This window comes from Lonchura striata, chromosome Z, assembly GCF_046129695.1.
Source record: "Lonchura striata isolate bLonStr1 chromosome Z, bLonStr1.mat, whole genome shotgun sequence".
Taxonomy (NCBI): domain Eukaryota; kingdom Metazoa; phylum Chordata; class Aves; order Passeriformes; family Estrildidae; genus Lonchura; species Lonchura striata.
The window spans coordinates 27,935,823-27,958,134 of NC_134642.1; the positions used below are offsets into that span (position 1 = coordinate 27,935,823).

The 22,312-nt window shown below is 37.9% G+C and overlaps 1 protein-coding gene across 7 annotated transcripts in view; it reads right to left on the minus strand.

Moving 5' to 3' along the window:
- The window catches only part of ERBIN (erbb2 interacting protein), a 115,955-nt gene that overhangs the window by 69,282 nt on the left and 24,361 nt on the right, over positions 1 to 22,312 (minus strand). For all 7 annotated transcript variants that reach the window (XM_021534393.2, XM_021534395.2, XM_021534398.2 and 4 more), the window contains one exon: positions 4,678 to 4,734. The gene's annotated coding sequence lies outside the window, so the exon portion shown is untranslated. The remainder of the gene's footprint in view (positions 1 to 4,677; positions 4,735 to 22,312) is intronic.

Below are 22,312 nucleotides of genomic sequence, written 5' to 3' on the forward strand. Positions count from 1 at the left end.
ACTTTGCACAAACAAGCTAAGAAGGACTGAGAACGTGAAAGCTGGGGGCACCAGGAGATGGTGAAAACTCAAAATGACCTGGTGCAAAGGAAGCAAAGCAGCAATCAGGACTAGAACCCTGAAATTCCAGAGCACTAACTCCCATCTCTTCAAAGACCTGCTTAGCAGAATGTCATGTGTTAGGGCTCTAGAGAAGAAGAAGGTCCAAGAAAGCTGGTCAATATTCAAGCATTATTTACTTCCTCCAAACTCAAAATCAGTGCATTCCCATGAACCAGAAATTAAGCAAAGGGGACAGGAACCCCTTATGGATGAGCAGGGAGTTTCTAATAAATCTTGAAAAGAAGAATAAAATATATGGAATGTAGAAAAAGGGACAGGCCACATGGGAGAATGACGGAACACTGTCACAGAATGCAAGGAAGCGACAAGAAAGGCCAAAAACCACTTCCAGTTGAGTCTGTAAAGGAATATCAAGGACAACAAGCAGGGCTTCTACAAGTAGATTGGCAGCACAAGAAATACAAGGTAAAATGTGGGGTCACTGCTGAATCAGATAGCTGTCCTGGTGAAGGACGACAGAGATAAGGCAGAATTACTGAATGACTTTTTACTTCAGTGTTTACTGCTGAGGCCAGCCCTCAGGAATCCCAGACCTTGGGGCAAGGAGAGGAAGGCTGGAGAAAGGAAGACCTACCCCTAGTAATCGAGGCTTTAACTAGACAGGCATAACATACATAAGCCCATGGGCCTTGATGGAATGTTCACACAGGTGCTGAGGAAGCTGGTGGATGATGTTGCTAAGCCACTCTCCATCATTCTTGAAAAACTATGCCCAATGACTGGACAAAGGACAAAGTTAGTCTCATCTTCAAAAATAGCATAAAGGACCCTGGAAACTACCAGCCAGTCAGCCTCACCTCCAATCCCTGGTAAGGTGATGGAACAGAACATTCTGGAAGTCATCACCAAGCATGCAGACGAAAAGAAGGTCATCAGGAGCAGTCAGCAGGGATTCCCCAAGGGGAAAATCATGCTAGATCAATCTGACAGCCTTCTGTGATGGCAGGGCAGGATGGGGAGAGCAGTGGTTGTTCTGTGCCTCCACTTCAGCATGGCTTTGGACACCATCTCCCACAATATCCTGATAGGTAGGCATAGGAAACATGGTTTAGATGAATGGACAGTGGGGTGGACCAAGGACTGGCAGAGCCCAGAGGCTCAGGATCAGGGCAGCAGAATCCAATTGGAGGCCTGTAGTCAGTGGTGTTCCTCAGGGATCAATAATGGGTCCAGTCTCACTCATCTTGTTTATCACTGGCCTGGATGAAGGGATCCAAGGTACCCTCAGCAGGTTTGCTGAAGATCCAAACTGGCTGATACACCTGAAGGCTCTGCTGCCTTTGGGCTGGGCCTTGGTGGGCTGGAGAGTTGGACAGAGAGAACCCGAATGAGGCTCAACAAGGGCAAGTGCAGGGTCCTGCACCTGGGGAGGAATAACCCCAAGTACCAGCACAGGCTGGGGCTGCCCCACTGAAGAGAAGCTCTGTGGAGAAGGACCTGGGAGTCTTGGTGGATCACAAGGTGACAATGGGCCACCAGGGTGGCCTTGTGGCCAGGAGGCCCAGTGGGATCCTGGGCTGCCCTGGGAAGAGTGTGGCCAGCAGGTCAAGGGAGCTGATCCTCCCCCTCTACTGGGCCCTGGTGAGGCCACGTCTGGAGTGCTGTGTCCAGTTCTGGGACAAGGAGCTCCTGAAGAGTGTCCAGCAAAGGGTCACAAAGATGATGAGGGGTCTGGAGCATCTCACTTACGGGGAGAGACTGAGAGAGCTGGGCCTGTTTAGTTTAGAGAAGACTGAGAGGGGATCTCGTCAGTGTGTATAATATCTGAAAGGTGGGTGCCAAGAGGATGGTGCCACTCTTTTCAGTGGTGCTCAGATACTGGACAAGAAGTAATGGCAATAAACTAAAACACAAGAAATTTCACCTCAAGATGACGTAGAAAGTCTTTATGTTGAGGGTGGCAGAACACTAGAATAGGCTGCTCACGGAGGTCATGGAGTCTCCCTCTCTGAAGACATTCAAAACCCAGACAGACCTGTTCCTTTGTAACCTGCTCTAGATGACCCTGCCTTGGATGAGATGATCTCCAGGGGTTCCTTGTAACTATTAACTCTTATGTGATTCTGTGAATTTAAGGCAAGATTTTTCATAGCAATATCCTTATTAAAAAAGGGAGAGAGAAAAATTACAGATTAAGTTTAGTGGAAAACATTAAATTTTAAAATAATCAGATAACCAAGCAACTGTACTTGTTACTCTTTTTTTAAGTATTTACATTGATTTTTCATAGTAACACTACTTAACAATACACAGCAACACACACACACTGTCATAACACAACTGCAGCCCAGTAGCTGCAAGTATGTTCTCACACATTTTCTTTTGCTCTTTTTCTGTGACAGCCCTAGAAAATAATTTCCATCTGGACAGTAAATCTATCCAAATAAGTGCCAGTGTAACACTTCCTCTAAGAATGGTTTCTAATTGGATACCATTAACAACACTGCTGAGATTAGCATTAGATCTGAGCTTCATTTCTGATGTTTCACTTGATTGCATATTCTTTGGGTGTGTATTTGTCATGTTACTAAGAAAGCCTTAAGAGGGAGGAATAAATTGATTTTTAAAACTACTGCATTTGAATCTCATCCAATTCTCTTCCATAGATCAAAAAGGGGAAAAAAAGCACCATATAAATGCAGTGATTTTTACAACAGCAAACTGAAGCTTGAAGGAAACTGCAGGAGTCCACAAATCTTCATGGAATATGCAATAACCCAAGCTTCTTTAAAAGCCATGACATTGATATTTCAGTATTTCAACTCAGGTGTTTTCAGATGGCTAAAAAATTCCTTTACATTACCGAACTGACACAGTTTGGATTTACTTTTTCTCATTTCTAAGCTAATACATAGCCAGAAATATGAAATATTTATCCCAACAGGATACTGAAGTACACTCCACCCCCCACTAGCCAAATCTTTTTTTTTTTTAAATATGAAGTAGAAATAATCACAGCTACTATATATCTAGTAATCACAGCTATTTGGTACAGCTAACTGGAACTACACTACTTCAGAACTGCTTTGCTTTCCAAATCCACTAATTTCTATGTCAAATAACGTCATTTTCTTTCATTGCTACTGTGAAAAAGATCCATGGAAACAAATTTCTGACTTTCTATACAAAGAACACAATGAAAATTAAATACACAAAGCAACAAGATTAAAAGATGGCAAGCTTCTGGCAGAGGTAAAAAACCACAATAAACAGCTTATGATTCAGGTTTCGTTTTTTAGGGATTTCTACTGTATGAGAAAGTATTTTATCACATACAGTCAACATCTATTCCAGCAGTAAGGAAGAGATACTGTCTTAATTCCTCTAGTTATACCACCACAGTCACAAGAGATGAACAAGCACAGTGGAAGTGAAGGCAAGAGGCAGTGTTAGTCATTTGCTCACAAGAAGCAACAAACCTTATGGTGCAAGCAAGCACAGCTGAGGCAGTGCAGCAACAGCATAGATTATTAGCTCAGTGGAGAATGCCAAAGCACACAAAGCTTACAGCATTGCAGGCTACACAAAAGGTTAGAAAACACAAGCATCTGCACATGCTTCTCTCTACTTAAGCATATGCTGTTTATAGAAATGCCAGATAAAATATGCAGAAGATTTTGTATCCTTTGAACCAGTATTTTATAGTCTCAAAATTAAAGTAATTGAGGAGTCAATATTTATTAGCATTTCCACAATCTGAGCAACACTGATAAAATCAGAGCAGATGGAAACTGCTGTCATATTATGTTGGTTGTTTTTTTTTTGTTTTTTTTTTCTGGGGTAGAAGAGGGACTCGGCAGTAGCAGTTCCTCTACAGGAATTCATACAGACCCTCCAATGACTAAATATTCTACTGGGTACTCTTTTTATTCATGGAAGATACTTGCCTCTACAAACCCTTACACTATGAGGCAAAAGCAAGTGAGTGCCATCTGCATTAGCATCCTTTAATAAAGAAAAAAGCTGATTCTGAACATGTGTTGCTTTTCCATAGAGCTTTGAAAGCAAATCAAACTTTGCCTTGTTAACACTTTCCACATTTTTATATATGCTCTCTAGCTAAAAAATGCCAACACACCAGTTGAGAGACAACGTATATGATGTGCCTATGTCTAGGCTTTAGAGCTGCAAACCAAAAAGGACAGCAGGAGGCTCAACAAAAATGTTTACCATTTATCAAGTATCTTTTCAAGAAAAATATGCTTATAATTTGTAAGAACTGAAAAAAAAAATACAAAACTCAGAATTCTAAAGTTCTTAAGCCAAGAAGATGAACTTGATGGACTCTGAGCTTTAAAATATAATTATTTTCGTCTTTCATATATTTCCCTTTCTATATAAGCACACAAATACATTTAAATACATATAATTTACTTGAGTCTTCAATAGTTATTCAGAGCTAAAAAAATAAGCCTTCAAAGTAACACGAGATGTGATGCAGAATAAAATTCAAGTGCTTTGAAGGAAATTATAACAAAATATGAATAAATAAGAGGATTTCTATTTTAACACATTAGGCAGTTGGTCCAGAGGAAAGAAAAATAATGTACTTACCACTGTGTTACTTTCTTCTCCCTGCTGCTTCTTCCCTGAGCTTTCAAAGTCAACATTCTGTTTAAGACAAAGGAACAAATTTTAGTAAATCCTATTACTACTAGATAAGACCAAACAAGCATTTTATTGCATTGTATTAGATTTTTTTTTTTCTTTCATAGTTTTGGTTTTGTTAAAAGAAAAGCTTTACCTGTGTATGAACAATAGCTTGAATATTTCAGATTACTTGAAAGACTTACCAGACAGTAAAACTGCATATATTCTTTTAAAGGACATCATTCCTTTGTGTACAAAACATTGCTTTTTACCCTGTTTTTGTTTTAAAGCTCTGTCTACAAAGTTGTTTCATTTTTATAGTTACTATATTAAAATATTAATTATCACACAGATTTCTCTCGCACACATTTGTGAAGAATTCCAAGAAAAAATACATTAAATACTAACCAAAGATGAAAAGAGTACATTTTTTTCATTGTTAACTTTAGGAATTTTTTAGAAAGTTGCAACAGAAGGTGTAACAGATCTCTGATGCTAACTTCACTGATGTAGAACAATTACAAAAAAAATGAAAGCATCCAGTGTTTTTGACTGAACACACACGAAATTAGTTGGCTGGAGTGATGGGAAGGATTAATTTTGCCTCCAACAAAGGCAGAAGTAGAACATATCTTCAGAGGGATTAAATGTCAACTGTAGTCAGACAGATCTTCTAATGGAACACAAAGTTATGTAGAGCAGATAAGAAGCTAAGTCAAGCAGAGTATAATCTGTCAGAGTCTCAGTATCTAGAAAAGAATTTAAGTTGTGAGGACCACAGGTAGTAGCCTCATTCAAAGGATTTGCCTAAAAATGGAACTATATTTAATTTCTTTCCAATAGAAGCAGAATTAGGCCACCATAAAATAAATAAATAGATTCTGAAAGATATTTTAAAGTCAACATTTTCCAGGAGAAAAGCAAGTTCCTTGTTTTGGGGTAATAAACAGGACAATGAACTCCCACACAAGTCAGGACTGCTACAGCAGGATTGCACTACAATCAACTTTTGCATATCACATGTCCTATTCTTCATTTGGGAGTCACTAGTGTCAGCTTCTACATGATACCAAATGAACTCCAATGCACTACACTGCATACATCTATGAATTTATTTTCAATAGAAGGGCATCCAAGACATGCAATAGCAAGCGGTAAAAGTAATATTAAAGTCACAAGTCTTTCAAGCCCCCTACTGAAAAAAAAAAAATCTATTAGTTTAGCTAGCCTCAGAAATGCAGAGCAGAATCACTCAATACAATTAAAAAGATCAAGAAATACATCAATGATCAAACCACATTCTGAAATTTGGGCTCTTAGAAGAGTCAGTCAAATTACCATGGTTGCATGCTACTCTCCTTTCCCACACCATTTTGCTCCTATTGCAAAACTGTGATCTTTACAAAAGCTATTTCAGAGGCACTGTACACAAACTCCTGAACAGAAGAAATGCAGGTCTGCAATAGTTCTGCTAGGATAAGCAGAATTCATCCAGAGAACACAACAGTGCAGAGCTGGATCTGACAAAGAGACAGTCAGGTGATTGTGCCTCTGACAGATAAAGGTTTAAGGTCAAGAGTGTGCAGGCAAAGCATTCACAGTAGAAAAATTATCAAAGAAATAGCTAGCCCTATAATCATCACAAAAACAATAAACTAAAAGGGATTACTCTTGCATAATTTCCTGACACCTGTTTGGCTGCCTCTGTTGAAATGCCTAAAAGAATAAAATCTAGTGATAGGGAGCCATTAACATTTGAAATGTTTGCAGACTTCCAACCCAAGCAGAAGAAACTCCTCCAATCTCAAAATCCAGAGGCAATAATATAGCAAGTGCGTGCATAAGGGTAAGAATACATAAGGCTACCTGGATATTTCAGGTCATGCTGCTTTACAGAGATTTAGCAGCTACACAAGTCTCTGAACAAGAGACATCAGTTACAAAATCAAACAAAAGCAATGAACTCAGTGGAACTGATGTTTACATAATGCCACTTGAAACTGTGACATTGAATCACATAACCTTAAGCCTCGATCAAAAGACGACAGCTCAGGATGTGCTGTAACTACAGCTGTAAGCATCAATGAGTTTCCAATAGCAGAAACATATCACCACACAGTTTGCAGGAAACAACCTCTCTAAGAAAACAAACTGGGATATTTGGAAGAGCTCAAAGTAACCATGCACCAGAACTGCAGAAATCTAGAAGACAAGGGACTAATGTATTTCTCTCAAACACCAATAGCGGGGTGGTTGTGGCACCAGCCAAGGACTGTTGGCAATAACATGCTGTGAGAAAGAACAAGATGTGACTGGACAAGGGGCCGTACAGAGGTAGGACAGCACTTTTCTGGGACAAAGGTCTTTGATCTACCTCCTGGAGGTAAGCACAGCTCAGTACAGCACAGAGAAATGAGGTGGAGAAGCAGGCAGGGACTGTATGGGGGGGAACAAGACCACCAAAGACCCAAAGCCCTCTGACCCATTTCCACAAGGACCTGGAAGAATGGACTGTGAGTAGTAAATAACGTGCATAGAAAGCATGACGCATCCCCAGGGCAGGGAAAGCTTATCTATTAATAGGTACCCTGATTTAAACTCAGGAAGAGGCCCCACGACATGCCATCAGCTGAACTTATGCTGCAGCCAGGACTGGTAATCTTCTTCCTTCTTTCCTTCCTTTCTCCCCCTCTTTAATTAATCTCTCTCTCTTCCCTTACACCCTACACCTTTATCCAAAATCCAGGGTCATGTGCTTATATAAGAGGCCAGGGTACATACTAACATACCAATCTCCAAGTCAAGTGTGTAATTTACTAATAAAACTTCATAAGCTTTTGTGGATCATCTGACTTCTCATTCCTTTCAACAAATGAGTATCTACAAATCTTGGGTGCTCCCTTCCCCCTAAGGGTACAACATCACAAAGACCTCACCTAGTTCCGTTCACTTTTCTAGTTGTTTCGCAGAAGTGGTAACAGGTGCTTTAGATGACTAGAGGTAACTTACTTATTTAACCATATTCTAGCAATTTATATCAATCACATCAGACTGAGTCTCAATATGTTTCTCTAACCAAAAAAACTCTAGTACTCAGTTTTATGGAGAGAGTACTTGGGGGAACTATTTTATGTATCCATCCTTTTCATACTCTTCCTCAGTTAAAACCCAAATGTTACTAGAAATGCTTGCCAGATGGACTGCCAGTCTGCCTCAGAGCAGCCATTCTAATCACTGTACTCCAGGGGTTGCTTACAACTAAGTAGGCAAGTATTTCTCATTTCACGAAGCATTTCATTTCCAGCTGTAGGCTTTAGCCTACAGAGGGTGAAAACAAGGACAGACAGCCTAAGAAAAATAGTGAAAGACTGTCTGAGCAGTCAAAGATCGGGTTAGGAAAACTAAAGCACTGGTAAAATTAAATCTGGCCAGGGTCATCAAAGGCAAATAGAAAAGCTTCTTTGTCATACAGAGGAAATCGGACAAACTTCAGAAGCAGATCCACAAGAACCTCAAAGCTCAATAAGGCCAAATGCAACGTGCTGCACTTGGTTCGGGGCAATCCCAGACATGAACAGACTGGGAGGCAAACTCAGTGAGAGCAGCCCTGCCAAGAAGGACTTCAGGGTTCTTCTGGATAAAAAGCTGGACAACAGTGTGTGCTCACAGCCCAGAAAGCCAACTGTATCTTGGTCTGTATCAAAACAGCAACTGAGAGAGGTGATTCTGCCCCTCTTCTCTGCCCTTGTAACACCCCACCAGGAGTATCATGTCCAGTACAAAAGGGTGATGAAGCACTGGGACAGACTGCCCAGAGAAGCTGTGGATGCTCTATCCTTGGAAGCATCCAGAGAAGAAGGGTGTGAACTTGATGATCTCTAAGGTCCCTTCCTTACAGAAGGAAGGTGATTTCTATTATTTATATAGGCACATGGGTGATAAAAAGAAGACTGCGAAAATGTGGCTCCCCTACAAAGAAAATGGGAGAACTGGTTACCTGGGACATGGAGAAGGTCAAAGCACTCGATTACTTTTTTGTCTCAGTCTTCACCACCAAGTTTTCCAGCCACCTCACCAGAGCTGCAGAAGACAAAGGCAGACTGGAAGAATGAAGAACTATGTGCTGTAGAAGAAGATCTAGTTTTTGACCATCTAAGTGAATATGAAGGTTACAAGTCCATGGCATCCGATGAGGTACATCCATAGATCCCGAAGGAACTGGCAAAGGAAGTAGATAAGCCACTACCTATCACACTTGAGAAGTTGTGGAAGTTCTAATGACTGAAAAAATACATATAACCACCATTTTTAAAAAGGAAAATAAAAACCCATAGAATTTATAAGTCAGTCAGGTCTCACATCTCTGCTCCTAAAGATCATTGAGCAGATCCTCCTGAAAACTCTGTTAAGGCACACAGAAGACAAAGAGGTGATTTGTGACATCCAGCATGTCTTAACTAAGGGGAAGTCACGTCTGTCAAATGTGGCTGCCTTCTACAATTCACCTCATATCCTCATAATTCTTTCATTTGGTTTTGGAGGTCAGCTTGGAAAGAATACGGATGTACCCAGAACACGTAGCAAACTTTCACACAACAGATCAACATGTTAGGGTTATGTACAGAACAATGAATGAGGCCCAAGCAGTTTCTACTTTCTCCAAGCTTTTGTTTAAGGAAACAAAAACAAAAAAAACCAAAAACCAAACAAAAACAACCAAAAGGAAAACAAACAAACAAACATAAAAAAAAAGAGAGAGAAAGCGAGAGTGGGTAAACCACAACATGCTCTTAATTTTAAGAAGGGTTGGAAATAAGTATCTTAAAATCTGCTTACTTCAGAGACATTTCAGGCAGCCTCTCAATAACCATCTGCCATTTTAAACAGTGAGAATAGTAAAACCAGTAAAATATTTCTTTAAGTAACTCCAGGAGAGTATTGCAGAATCCAGATTATCTGTGCTTGTCCTTAAACATCCATTCATATTCAGCAGGAAAGTACATTTAGCTAAAGAGTTTTCATCCATGCCAGAGACTCATATTAAGCAGAAAGAGATACCATACTGAACCACTAAAATCAGTCTAGTAAACCAAAAACAATTTTAGGGCACGGAGATCAGATGGTTTTTGCCCTTTGTAATGGGGATGAGGAAGTTGAGCCATTCCAAAGACTGAGAAAGAGCAACTGTATTCACCATTGGTATCTCTGCACAAGAAGACTCTGCCTGCCAAAGGACACCCATGACCAGATTTTTTTTTAAGTGAAGATAAGCATAATAATTTCATACACAATGATAATAAATAAGTTTTACTGTCAGTGTTTACCCACAAGAAACAACCTAATTCACAACCTGCCACATTGGAGGGAAATGTGTGCCTTACAGTGAGCTAACTTGAATAAACCAAACAACGTATCATTTTGACTGATGAAACAAAAGACAAACACAGCTGAGAAAATATTTATCTCTAGACAGTATATCTTTTGAAATTAAACATATTTTGCACAAAGTAGAAAGGCCTGTAGACCACAGACAGCATAGTCCATGTCAGATTCCCAGACTGGGGAACAAGGAAGGGTAAGAGAGGACCAGGGAGACACAAAGGATCCAGAGACCACTCTCAAAAACAAATTCATCTTGCTTTTCCTGGAAGCAGATGCTGTCATCCTGTCCCACTGTTTCTTGTTCTTTCAGTATCTGAACCAAAGTCAGACATTTAGAGTAAAGCAAAGAAACATTGAACTGTCTCACTGACAGAAATCTAGCAAGTTTCAGATAGCAGAACGATCTTTCTATTGATTTGGGGTGGTCAAGTCTAAGATATTAATAAGAAAACATTACCTCAAGCAGCATGAGACTGACCTACTTGAGGATTTGTTACCTCCTAGTACCAATGCTGTCAGAGCTGCTGACAACCAGAATCCTTTAATGCAGGAAGAGGACAGCTGATGGTACATTCTAAGCAGGTACACAAAGGTTCACATTTGCTTCCAGAATGCCCCAAAATAACCTGCTGGTGTACTGCAGGGGACATGCAGTTCAAAAGTGTTCTGCCAAGGCTAAGGGTATGCTTATCAACATACAGAATGCAAAAAGCACTATGATGGATCCCTGGACTGGCTTACTTCCTATATAATTTATATTTTAATATTAAGAGTTTCACTGTTCTGCCAGATCATCTACCATTCTATTAGAGGTCTTTTTAATTATCTTTAAAACTTAATGGACTGCACAATATGCAATAAAGTGAAATTTTGTTATTTCCCATATCACAACAGCACTTTTGCACAAAACAGTTAAGGAAACACATTCATATCTGTGCACACAAATAAATCAGACCTGCTGGATTTTGTGGTTGACTACTTTTCCTTGGTAAAGCTGGTCAAAAAATGGTCTCCATATCATACATGAAGACTGCACCTGTGACCTCTATTTTTTTAAAGGCAGCATTTCCACCTCTCTGGATATAGCTACAAAAACCTTGTCTAAGTGTTCCAAGTGCAAATTGTGGTTTGCAATAAAACAAACATACCAAGACCTAGGAAAATTGTCTGGTGTCAGAAACTCCCTTCTATAACAGTGCAGCTGGTGCAGAACTGACCAATATGTCTGTATTTGATCTCACCAGTGAAAAACTGCTATAATGCATATGCACCAGACTGGAGGAGTTTTGGATCTCATCAAACTACAAGAAATCATTTACAAATCAAGACGCCTGCTTTCCCAATCCTTAGCTCATGTGCTGTGAAAATAATACAAAGAACAAATTACCATGTTGCTATCAAACATAAACAGTTAGATCCACAGCACCCTCAGGTGTAGCTGTTGCAGGTAAGAATCACATTGTGACTTTTAATTGCCTTTAAATCCCATATTCTCCAGAGGAGCAGTAAGATATAGCACTATTTTGCTTTCTTTCCCAAGCACTGAAAACTGCAGAATGAGGGAGGTTCTTAGGCACCTCTCCAGATCATTTGGTCCAACCTATCACCCAGCCTACCACATCAGAGCAAACCAACATCAGATGGTACAAAGTCAAACTCTACTTCTGAGTTAAGGTCTTTGTCAGTTTGTGCAAAAGGAAGGAGATCAGTTGGATTACTTGGAAACATTTCCAGGGGAGAAAGCTGAGACTCAGTGGTTTTTGTTAACCATGGCAGTACATGTCTCTTTGCCTCCACTCTAGCAAAATTGTCTAGTCAATGTAATTACTATCTTAGGTAGTCATTTTCCAAGTGTTATTAAAGCAACTGAATAATCACATATTGATTCAACCATGCATGAATGCATAATATAACATATTCCAGTTCACATTAAAAAAACAAGGTATCAGGCAAATATCTTTGCAGAACCAAGACTGCTTTTATCAATATATTCTGCTTTACAAGAAAGTAGGGTTGGTTTTCACAGACTTACAATTTATTAAAATCTATAAACGAAGGTTGCTTTCCAGAATGGTAAATGTGAGGGGGATTAAACTGTTAATGTATGCTGTTCCTAATCATTCTGCTTAAGACACTACTAATGTCTACTGTTTCTGTTACTTGATGCCATTACATTAGCTCAAGTAACCAGAAACCAAGACAGAAATGAAAACACAGAAAACTGAAACAACACTGTCCAACTTAATGCTAAAAATTAAGAATTTTAGGAAGGCTTTAAAACATTACTATTCACAGCATCGTTAAACACTGTACTCATCTAATATACACCTGTTTTAACACAAAATCAACAAATTGAGTGATGTCTTCATAAGGACTTGAGTCTTCTCTTTGAAGTATACAATACAGCAATACCTGAACTTAATAAAAAACTAACCAAAAAAAAAAAAAAAAAAAAAAAAAAAGGCAAAACAAAAAAAAAACACCAACAAACCCATGCACAATAGAAAACTACTGGAGGTGGTTTTGTAGACCATACATCTTGGCCTCACAGATCATTCTAGGAACAAAACCAATATATTTCAGAATAGCAACAATCTGTACCCTGTGCAGTGTCACAATTCTTTACCAAACCATTTTTCTAAAAGTGACAGTTGTGCTAGCTCAGTGACTGAAAGTGAGCAGCTGTGCCAAGCTACACTGAGGTCCAGTTACCCCTGAAGAAGCTCTATTGGTAGTGGCAACAGAAAGAATCCAACCTGATTTAATATAGGAATTAAAAAGAAAAAAAATAATTTTTTTCAAGCTACAACTTTCACACAAGCTTCAGCCATTCCAAAGATTTCCACTGCTACTACTGATCTGACATTAACTTTAGAGACAACTGAACGTATCTATGTGACATCAGAAGGCCAATTAGCAATGTGACACAAGCACTCAGTATAAAAAGAGAGACTGCAAATCCAAGGGAAAACTATTTAAGATTTGGTGCCCTCACCCTATGCTCCTATGTGGTCACGTTCCTTTTCATCCTGCACCCCTTCATTCTTTTAGTTTCCCATCAGCACATGGATCATAGACAGTAACCACTGCAAAAGGTCAAAGCCTTTTCAGTCCTATTGTTGTTAGCCACAGCAAATGGGGCCAGAACTCACCTTTTTTTTTCACTGCAGAACAAGAGAGATCAATGAGGGGAAAAATGAGGAATGTGGAAAATTTGGAAAAGAAGTGACTAAGAGAATAAGCATACATAAAACAATATACCAATTGAATCCGTAGTAATATTTATAACTAGAACGACAAAACTCAGTCATATATACACACTAAACCACACCAGAAAGTACACCACCGTTTCTAGAAAAGACATACTTGATCAAAATTAAGTAGGTGGTTCACTTGTATTATGCTATTATCATGATCCTAATTTCTTTTAGCCTACTGCCATTCATCAGATAAACCCTTTTTCCTTCCCTATTTCATCACACTCATATATTTTATTAGATATTGAATTACTTTAGGGAGGACATATCTAATTTTATTTGTGCAGTACTTCAGAAATATGGCACCAAGTCTTACAGAGACCATGGGCATGTATAAAGTGCTGGTGGCAGCCAACACACACGTCTGTATGCAAACAGCACTTGTCTAAATATTGCTTTTAGTAGATGCTGACTCACTAATAGATAACACATTAGCTACTTAATATGAGGAAAAAAGAAGTGAATTAGATACTAAAGCAAGCATGTGAGAAAGCGCAAGGAATAAAAACATGTATACACAATTATCCAAAAACATGTGAAACTGCTCAAAAAGTCCTCCATCTGAAAGAACCCAATATTGTCACAGACAGTGTGTTCTTGTCCTGAAAGACAATCGACCTAAGGTTCAAGTTCTCTTGGACAACATTTTGAGTATAGGTTTCCAGCACTGCAGATGAACCACCTATTGCTTACACCTCAACAGTAAGACCAATAAAGATGGTATATTTATTGCCATTTAAAACCTAGTCAGTCAGACATTTGATACATCTCCCGTATGAGGCAGATACTCTGCCAGTTATGACACAGCTTTATGCATAAAACCAAACCCTGGAGCTGTTTCAAACCACTAAAATACAGATGGTCATGACAGAATTCAGACTACAAATTTTAGCAATTCTGAGAATGTTTGTGGCATCAAATGTTTGATTTCATCTTATGTCTGTGGCCTTTTATGGCTACTGGTTAGTCCAGGAGATACTACAACACAGTTTGAACTGTTAAACAGCTGAGACTTTATACTAGAAATGATCAAATTATGCATAAAATACTGAATTCTTAGAAGTAATAAGATCTAAGTTGTCTTAATATGTTATGAAATTGATACTAGGAATTGGATGAATCTTGTACATTTCACATTGTTCAGAAACACAATTTTATATCATAATGGAGATTTCACATTTAAATTGTCTCTAAAATAGAAAAAAATAACAGCAAACAGTTGCTGTTGTATATAATTGTATACTTAATTATAGATCTCACACTACCAGCCAAGTCATTGTTAGGGTATGTAAATTCCTGAGTTCTCTTTCCTTTCAGGGCAGAGGTAAGCAGTGCTAGTCAAGCAACACTTAAAGCTATTTTTAGATGTCATTTCCCCCCCGACATGTGTAGAGGCATAACTTTTCAATTAACAATTGCTATTATGAACCTTTTACTTCCTTCTGCATTTATTTTGTTCCTCACTGCTTTACAAAATTGCATTAGGAGACATCACTGGCCAGTTTGATTACAAATAAAATCAGCAAACTGACAACATGCTTGCAAAATTGCTAAATATTCAAAGCCACAAAGGAAATTAACTTCAGCTGTGCTTTTAACATGTGAAGTTAAACAAAAATATTTGTGTTATTGCTTGACTGAGTGGTTTTAAATAAAAAAAAGAACCATCAGATACTTATTACAGCTTAATTTCTCAATTATTGTACATGCCAACTTGAAAGTCAATGTTGTCTATAAACAGTAACAAACACACCAGAAGGAATAATACATTTCTATACTGGAAACAGAAATTATATAGTCAAGCAGCAACAATGAAGAATCAGAGATATTAATTTTTAAAAACACACTGATCTGAAGCAAGGATACACACTGAAGGCAAATGTCCAGTATCAAAACTTATTTGTAAGCTCTGGGCAATTGAACAGGTGTCTTCTTGGAATCTAGTCTTTCCTGTTTGAATTAAATTTTTAACTAACTACAACAGCTACAGATCATGACTAAACATATAAAACATCAAACCAGTATTTTTACTCTACTACACTTCACACAGGCATGCACCATCTGTCACTGAGGTATGATCTGTAACTCCATGACATTATCACATTACTCTCAAAAAGACTAATGCTACTGCCTAATCTCATGGTTTGAGCCAATTTCTAAACACTAAGCCTTGGCTTGCTGTCTGATCTCGCTACCTGCCTGAGAACCAATGATGGAGCACAATTGTGTCACTTTTTATCATACAATTTAAAACTGCCCAACCCCTTTGTTGCAGCTAATTTATATTCTGAAAATACTGTAAAGGTGATATGTTTCACAGATGAAAAGAAGCTATAGAATTCCCCTGGATTTTTGCTATGTAACAGTATAACAATCCTCCTCTAACATACAAAACAATACAGGGCCCATATCTGAACTAAAAGGTAATCTTATTAAGGTAATAAAAAATTTGTTATTTGAAATTGCAGAGCTGCAAGGTAATTAATCCCCAGCTCACAATATAATTTAAGGAAATTAATATGCTGAATTTAATTGACTAGCTATTGAAAATAGCCCTAGTTATTTAATAGCCCAATTCAATTGACTATTGAAAATAGCCCTAGTTGTTCCTGTCTAAAAAAAACCCTCTGCTGATTGAACTTGAATTAACCAATGTGGACATAGCTTCTCAATCTGAAAAAAACAAACCCACAATAGTTACTTAAAAATCATGTGTGGACAGCAGTCTCTGGAAAGGCAGGATATGAGTTCATTATATTCCCTTCAATAATGAGATTGCAACGAGAGTTGGTTTGTCTCGGTTCTTACCCTTTTTTTATTAAGTTTAATTTAAACCAACACAGCATCACATGCAGAAATGGTTGTGTGTAGTCTGAAGTAACACATACTGATAGAAGCACTACTAAAATGTATGCCCTAAAATACATTTGAATATTATATCCATACATCTTCCAAAATCCTTTTTGCTGTAGTTGCCCATTCCAGTTCAAAAGGTCTTCCAGTAATAAGTGAAATGCATTATTAGATCAGATAGCCAAACAATTGAGGTTCTTAGGGGTTTCTGGCTTTTGGACACTGGTCCATTCTCAGTTCTGAGCTTTAAAAACAACCTAACATCTGTTTAATCTAAATTTTCTGGATCTTCCAGATCTTCAATAACCTAGTACAAGATCTGGGCAAATCAATTAAGTCTGTACTTAAAGCTTTCCTAGCAATAAAGGAAGTCACCTGTTTATGTGCAGATTACTGGATTCTAATTTCTAGGAGAAAAACTGCATTAGATGACACCTCTATGCAATATTCTGTCTAGCAGTAAGACACAGTAACTAAAAAAGACAGTAAAATCAACTCAGGTTGATTCCTAACATGCCAGTCAGCTCTGTTAACAGTTAGAAAAGCACTAGAATATTTTCTAGTATGGAAAAAACCTCAGTACTGAAGATCAATAGTGAGATAAATGGATTCATTTCATTCTAGATATCAGCTTTCATTTTAATACCATTAAGGGTTTAGAACTTTAGACAGACTTAAAATTGTGGACCAAATCACTCAACAGTATTAATGTATGTGCCCTATGACAGTGCACATAGTCCAGCTTTCCCATAAAATTACAGAAATCAAAAAAATAATGCACATGAAGTTAGTATTTTCTGGTGTTCACAAGAGACTGGGCTGAGAATAAACATTAACAGCAGGGCACATAAAAACAGGATGAGCATCAGCAGTTAGCAGTAGTGTTATTAGCACCTCATTTAAAAAGAAACAAACATTTTCAACAGCTTTGATTAGACTAGCAGACCAGCATCTAAATCTGTAATAGCAAATACTGAGAAACAGAGCTTAACCAATTTATCTAACACCTACTCACTAGTTTAAGACTAATGAGCCTAAAACTTAAATCTTGCTAGATGTAAAAATGCCTGGGTAATCGCACTCTACAGATACCAAAGCTTTATCTCCTATGGTTACTGTTTGCTTTAAACACATGTGAAGAAAACTACAGTTCACATGCTTAAACTGTAAATGAAAATGAGGAGTGTTGACCCTAAGTAAAAATTTGACTCTTTCAGAGGTATGGAAGTAAAAAGGAGAATAAGGAAAAGGGAAATACCAAAATACAAAAAAGGGAAAAGAAAAGCTGGGTTGGATTGCTGATATCTCCTATCAGACTACTCAGAGACTTAGTACAGGTCTACAGGTGATCCTTCCAGTAACAAAGTCCTCAATAATCATGAGAGCTCTTTAGGAGCACACCTCTCTTGCTTCCTTATCTTACCACTATGATTTCATCTGTTGTTGGTCAACCCACTCCTCTCCACTCTTCCACTGTTCCTTCTGTTTCAACATGTTTTTTTTCCATACCACAAGTTGATTCCCCTGCCTTTCTAATACTAGTGTCCTTGACATGCTTCCATCTCAAAGACGATTATCAGCCACATGATAAGCACAGCTGGGAACTGTCAACTTGCATTCAACACATGTAAAACCAAACATAAACTCAACCATCAGCAACAGTGTTTTTATCACATGCTTTGCTTACTTCTGAAAATCACCAGTACCCTATTCCTCTAACCTACAAGTCTCCCTGCTGCTTCATCCTTTGAATCCCTGTAGTCACATCTGTCCCCAGCCCCAAACACCCAAAACATAACCTTAACCCCCCCCAAACTTATACTTACTACAAAACTAATTTCTAGAACACTGCTTAACTGTATTGTTGGTTTAAGTGCTCCTATTTTGCCTCTTTTCCTGTGATGATATAAGCAGTTTATTTCTCTTATTATTTACTATTTTCTCGTTCAAAATCAATAGGGAGACTCCTCAGTCAATAAAGTTAGCTTCTACCATCACCTATCCAGTCTCCTATGTTATAAAATATGGTCTGGGGGTATTCTATTTCCCATCTGTTAGAGATGGGGAAGTTATCCTCTGTTGATTTGGCTGTTTTCTTTATCTCTCCCATAACCAATCCTCCCTCCAGAGAGATTTTCTGTTAATGGTCCATTGAGCTCACTGCATGACTGATAGAATTACATCATCCATTGGGAGATACAATGCCCAGAGGAGCCAAACATTCCTACTTGGATATAATCAGAGATCTGGAAGACCAAAGTCAGCCTTTTCCCACTGAATTCCCAGAGAAGCAGCTGTCTTGTCCACTGGATTCCCAGAGGAAGACCAGGCCCATTTACACCAGCACAGGACCTTCAGAGGAAAATTCCAGCCTTCTACAGGATCCCTGCTTCATCAGAACCACAATTGTCACTCCAAGACAACTGCAACCAACATTTAATCAGACTGCTATCAAAACTCTGACCCACAGAGTGTCAGGTCATATTCTGACTCTGTAGGGCTTTTTTGTTTGTACTATTGCATTTGTATTTTTAATTTGCCTAGTAAAGAACTGTTCCTATTCCTAAGAACTACTCCTACTCCGACACATTTGCCTGACAGCCTCTTAATTTCAAACATTATAATAATTTGGAGGGAGAGGGTTTACATTTTCTATTTCAGGGGAGGCTCCTGCCTTCCTTAGCAGACACCTATCTTTTCAAACCAAGACATCTAGTTTCACCCATTTTTCAGAGCAACTATCCACAACATTCCCACATAGGTATATAAAATGTATTCACTACATATTCCTTCACATTTTCCTTGCTTCTTGCCTTCACAACAATGCTTATAAATAAAATCCCAACAGCTACCAGGCTGCTGTTGTGGAAATACTACTGCTCATCAAACTAATCAGGGTTTACCATCACCATCCCCCACATCATGTGCCCCTCTATGGAGCTAAGTCACCCTAACTGGTTCTGAAGGACAATCAACCTGTTGTCTACCCTACACTTGTGTCAAATCATGAGAGGCAATTCCAGTTTATTGAAACTCCTTTAGATTACCAAAGGGTAATCGTAGTGCTTTGGAAAATAATTGATTTTACCCATCCTGAATGAAAATGCACTACATATGTTACACCTGAACAAATACATGTATAAAAAACAAATAGTACAGCTATGCTGGTACAAACATTTAGGCTTTCTAAAAAGAAAATTTAAATCTAAAATTTTAATTAAATTTAATTTTAATTAAAATTTTAATCTGGTCTGTTTCTTTACTGTTTTAAATCATAGTAAGCAAAAATAGAAATTAAGTTTAATAAAAACCATAAAATACAAGATAATAAATATTTTGAGTCTGTTTTTTTATTCAGGGAGAAGAACAAGCCCACAATTCTACTATGAGAGGCAGGAGTCCACTGATTTTCTTGATATCTGCAAGAAGGGAAGTTTTTCCCCTCTTTGCCCCAATTAGGTCAGCTACAGAATCATAGAATGGCTGGTGCTGGAAGGGACCTTAAAGATCATTAGTTCCAACCATTTTGCCACAGGCAAAGGCACTTTCCACTATATCAGGTTGCTCAAAGCCTGATCTAGTCTGGGATGGGTCATTCCCAGCTCCTCTGGGCAACCTGTTTCAGTGCCTCACAATCCTCACAGGAAATAATTTCTTTCTAATATCCAATTTAAACCTACCATCTTTCAGTTTAAAGCCACACACCCTTGTCCTATCACTACATACTCTTGCAAAAAGTTCCTCTCCATCTTTATTTTAGGCATCCTTCAGATACTGAAAGGTGCTGTAAGGTTTCTCTGGAGTCTTCTCTTTTCCAGGCTGAAGAACCCAAACTCTCTCAGCCTGTCTTCATGGAAGAGGTACCTTAGCCCTCCCATCATTTTCATGGCCCTAAATGAAACAGACCTACTATAAAAGGTCCAAACTTTCAGAAAGTTTTACCTCTGAATTCAAGGGCAGTTATTATTCCAAAATAAATTACAGCATTTGTAACTGTGAATTAAGACTCAGAATAAGTCTGGACTACTTTTCACTTGAGGTCTGCATTTCAGTGCAAAAAGTAAGGAAGGATTGAAGCAGAAACCATATAAACATCTACACTGAGCAACAACATTCTCTTGGTTGAATTTTACATGGTATTAGCAAAAAAACCAGAGAGGCTTCTCCACCTAGCTAAGAGTCAAATCAAGCAGATTGGTATTCTCGAACAGGAGCAGTTAAATGCAAAAGATAAGCAGTGCTCCTTTCTCACTTAGACAATTAGTTCAAGGGGTAGAGAAAGGAAGCACAAGAGTAAAACAAGAGTTTTAGATGATATCTAGGGAAAATATTCATCCTCCACTATAAAGCCAGAATGAATCTAAGTAATTACAGGATTACAATCAAACAATTTTCCAAATTATCAAAAAAATTTAAAATGTGAACCACTTTTCAGTTGATCATCAAGTTCTTCTCAACTTTCATAATTACAAAAGTCTCCTATTTTGCCAAGTAAATTAAACATATCTTTTAAATTTATAAAAACATAAGCATATTTTGGTATATTTTATCTTATTCTCATTCACTTTAGTGGTCCTAATATTAGCCTCCTACATATCTTAGATAGACTACCTTCATCCTTTACTTTCTGAAGTCTTCTGCTTCTAATTCACAATTCACTGCTATAGCTTTTCCCCCCTTCATTTAATTAACAGATGCACACTTCTCACTACCATATTAGCCTGTTTTAGATTCAATGTTTTCTAAGCATCTAGTAAAACATCCTTTAACTGATTTCCCTTCAAAACTGAGTGGAAAAAGGAATTTCTATACAGATTATTTCACTGAAAGGCTTCCAAGTGATCTTTATAAAAAGGAACAAAAAAATGCTGCTGATTAAACTTTGTATTTATTATGTACAATCAAAGTCAATTCACAGTCATTTATACGGTATCAAAAACAAGGTTTTAAATAATAGGTGTGACTCCAAATCCTTTTATAATTACTTCTAAAAATACTGCATCCATCATCTTTTTAAATTAACATTTTAGTATTAGTAGTACAAGACCACCTGCACATAAAATTAAGTTTCCTGTACTTAGGGAGTTAGTCATCCTGTATGTGACTGCAATTTGATTGTCCATAGCAAGCTATTTCTGCTGTGGTCATAGAGAAAACTAAATGATAAGTGTTATTTTTTCTTCAGTTCTCATCAAAATAAAATTGTTGTTTTTCTTCACTTTGCCCTTCCTAAATTGCAAGCAGCTATTTTAACCACCAAACATCACTTTTTCTACAATGGGTCAGCGACACTACGCAGATCAACCATAAGCATTTTCTTTTCTCCTTCAAACTGAGTACTCAACACTTTTTTCTTAATTATAGAATTATTCATCAGTCTTTCATGAGCCCTATTTCCAGTATCTTGCATTTGTATTAGAAAGAAGTTGGGTATTTTTCCTTCTGCACATGTTTTAAGAGATATTCTACTTGCCTCTTCTCTGTAACTGATGTTTATTTCAAGTCATTTTAATTTGAGGAAAATATCATCTCTTTTCACCCTAAAATGAAGCTGCTGATTTTTAACAGCAAAACCCACTCCTTTTACATAACTTACCTAGTCAGCTAGCTCACTCTCAACATCTTTATCCTCATTTGCTTATCAACAGAAGTGTCAGAAGACCACTTGGACCTGCAGGAACACTATGCCTTTTGTTCAATTCTAAAACATGACTGCTTGTCTGTCTTGGATGGCTAGAAGTCTTCACAGATATGTAACTTATAGTATAACATCATCATGGCAATATAACGTTCCTTCCCTATAAATCAAAGCAACGCATTCTTTTTGCTTTCTGTGTACAAGCCTTCTTTGGACTTGATGCAGATTAGCTAGCTTCAAATTTACCTGGTCTTATTTAATGAAATCCAGTCCTTCTCATCCTGATGTGGAATTCTATAAAACATCCATCTATATAGCTCTGCACACCATTGTTGTACAATCCTCCTGACACAGCAATGATACAGGAAGAAAACTGTAATTTTTATTTAAGCTTGTGCAATTAAATTTGTAAACTCATACAATCCTTCATATTAAGACTTAAGTATTTTGGCAGAAAAATTAACTACGG